We start from the raw sequence: 3066 nt of genomic DNA, 5'->3' as shown, positions 1-3066 counted from the left end.
ATTCGCCTTTCAGTCGTCACCAGCCTCCCCAGTGCCGGTGCTGGCGCATTCGTGAGGCCTCTCTTACCTGGGAGAGGCTTGGCACCGGGTCATCCTCCCACTCCAGCTGCTTTGCTGCTGACCGCTCACAGCCGCGCGCCCGGGCCCGGTGCGGCCGCTGCCGCCCGTAGCGAGGGGCTGGAAGCCCCGGGGCCAGGAGCCGCAGCAGCCGCTGCCGCCCGCGGCCCAGCGCGGGGGCCTCTGGCGCGGGGGCCTCTGGCGCGGGGGCCTCTGGCGCGGGGGCCTCTGGCGCGGGGGCCTCTGGCGCGGGGGCCTCTGGCGCGGGGGCCGGGCGGCTTTGAGCAGCGCAGCACAACCCCGAACCGACGAACAGCGCCGAACCTGCGGAACGAGAACGCAACCGCACAGACCCAGCTTCCCTCCGCTTCGTCCGGAGAGGAAAAACCCGCCGGCGCGGGGAGCTGCCGCGCCCCGGGGGTACGAGCCAGCCAGAGCCCCCGCCGGCCTGGCGCTCGCGGCGGGGCGGGGCGGGGCGGGGCGGTCCCGCGAGCGCTCAGGAGGAGCGCCCTGAGGGGGCGGGGCGGCGCCCGGGCCCACCCCGCGCGCGGCCCCGCCTCTTACCCGGCCCCCGCCGCCCCGGCGCGCGGCCCCGAAGGCCCTGGGGCTCGCCGGCGGCGCTGCCGCCTCGAGCGGCGGGCGCACGGACCCGCCGGCGCCCCTGCCGCGGCCGCCGCTCTCCCGCCTTTCCACGCGCGCCGCGAGGACAAAGCACCGCCCGCGCGCCAGCGCGCACCGGCGGCAGCGCGAGGAGCCAATGCGGAGCGAGAATCGCCCGCTGCCCCGCCCCGGTGGGCGGGGCCGCTCGGCCGCGCGGGTCCCTGAGGCGAGCCGGGACGGCGTAGCGGCTGTCGCCGGGTCGGGTCCTACCCTGCCCCGCTTCCCGGCGCGGGGCCGTGCTCTCCTCGCCGGCCGAGGCCTGCTCCTTCCCCTGGAGCCCGCCTGCCCGCCGCCCGGGCCATCCCGCCTGCCCGCGGCCCGGCGCCGGGCGAGCTCCGGGCAGAGCCGCCCCGCAGCCTGCGCTCGCGGCCCGGCCTGAGGAGCGCCCGGCCGGGCGGGCGGCCGCGCCGCCGAGAGACCGCCGGCCGCCTCAGCCGCTGCCCGCACCTGGCGCGCTGCGTGTCCCGAGCGCCGGGGTGCCGAGGTGAGGCGAAGGCGGCCCTGCCGCCCTGGGAGAGTCTCCCGGGCGCCGCGTGCCGGGTGGCGGGAGGGGGCGCGGCGCCGAACCTGCCTGGCCTGGAGCCGGGGAGCTTGTGGGGATGGCTCTGGCAGCGCGCGGCAGGGCACAGAGGCAAGTTCTCTCTGGTAGTCGTTTACTTCGGGTTATTTTTATTAGAAAGTTGTTTCAAATTCAAGACAGAAAAGCTGATAAAACGCCACTTCGGAACACATTAGACTAAAGGGAAGTGAAAGCTGATTTCAGCAACAGAATAATTTTTGTTTTTTTTTTCTCTCAAAGAAAGCTGCCGTAGAGGTAATTCTGCTACAGACTTTGTGGCATAAACCAATGCGCCAGTTCTGCCCCAAATCGGAATTTGTGCTATAGAAACAAATATGTTATACTGGAAGTGGTTTGTGTTTTGGAGAACCTAGTGGCTGGAGCACCAATAGACAGGAAGAAGTAAGATTGAAAAGCTTTATTTATGTACATTTTCTATGAGCGGCATCTGATGCTGTTACTCAGTAGCCTCCAAAGGCTGTAGAATATAGCACTTGGAGGCTTAAAATAACTCAAATTTCTTTTTCAATACATATGAAATATATTTTGCTATAAAACTATCACTTTCAGTATGAAGAAAAGTGAAATATGAATCTTCACTGTAGGGATATTACAGGGCTGTGCTGAGGTCTTCCTGTAACAAATGAAGCTCCCACTGAAGTCAGTTACTTAGAAAAATTAGATACCGGAAATGTGAATAACGATGCTTAGAGATACGATAAGGGCATCAACAGTTTACATCTTTATGCTTTAGAACAAACTGTTTGACAGGAGAAGAAGAAGACGTGTGTGATGATGTGCTTTCAGAATTATTGCCTGGAGGGATTTGATCTTTTGTCACTTCCCTCTGAAACAGGTACAAGGCACAGGACTAAATGGGTACTTCTGCTGACTTATATGGCAGTTACTATGTATCTGGTGCATACAAGCATTGGAGTTTGTTAGTTAAATCCTGGCATGCAACTGTGGAGCGTGAACTGTATTTGAGGAAGTTTAGATACTGGTTTGGATTTAGTTACCTTTGAAAAGCTGTCTTATTGAAGACATATGGTGTAGTTTCTTGGAAATGGTTTTGTACTGCCAACAAAGATCAAAGATTTTGCACTTTCAAGAGCTGAAATGAAAGAGCAGCAGCACAATAAACTGTGGGCACTATATATCCAGTTTTGATAGCCATAACCCCGCCTGTGACATCGGAGCATTTAAAAAGGGCTGCTCAAGCTAGTCAATGTAAACTGGAGTTGTTAACTAGCTGTGATCTAAAAGCAACAGGAAAGAATTCTTACAGCTTTGATGGGGAAAGAACAGCTGTATTTTCTGTCCCGTAATGAGTTAAAAAAGGCTTTAAGTTACTAAGATGCAGAGAAAACTTCAAATATATTGCGCACCTCACAACAGCAGACAACAGCAGGAAATGACAAAAAGAAGCTATATCTCTGGATTCCATTAAAGGCATGAGTAGATGCATAGCATGTTGATTTCCACCTTAAGTTATAACAATAACTTAGAGAACTAAAACAGTAACTGGTATTATTCTGTTCCCAATATGCAGTGCAAGTATCCCATATACCTAAATAGCAGTAAACCCTAGTGTAATTATGCTCAGAAAAACAAATGTGCTGTTCAGAGGAAGCAAAAAAACCCCACAAACCCAAAACACTTTAGCAGAAAGTTAGGTTGTTTGAGTCTGAATTTATAGAAGGTTTCTTTGTACCACTCTTCCCTGTTTTCATAAGGCACGTAGATGTTTTTGTATTTCTGGGGGAGCGGGGGGCTGAGGAAGCAACAGA

This window comes from Pelecanus crispus, chromosome 17 (genome assembly GCF_030463565.1).
Source record: "Pelecanus crispus isolate bPelCri1 chromosome 17, bPelCri1.pri, whole genome shotgun sequence".
In the NCBI taxonomy this organism is placed as follows: domain Eukaryota; kingdom Metazoa; phylum Chordata; class Aves; order Pelecaniformes; family Pelecanidae; genus Pelecanus; species Pelecanus crispus.
The sequence above is the reverse complement of the archived record's forward strand: the minus strand, read 5'-3'. Positions refer to the sequence as shown.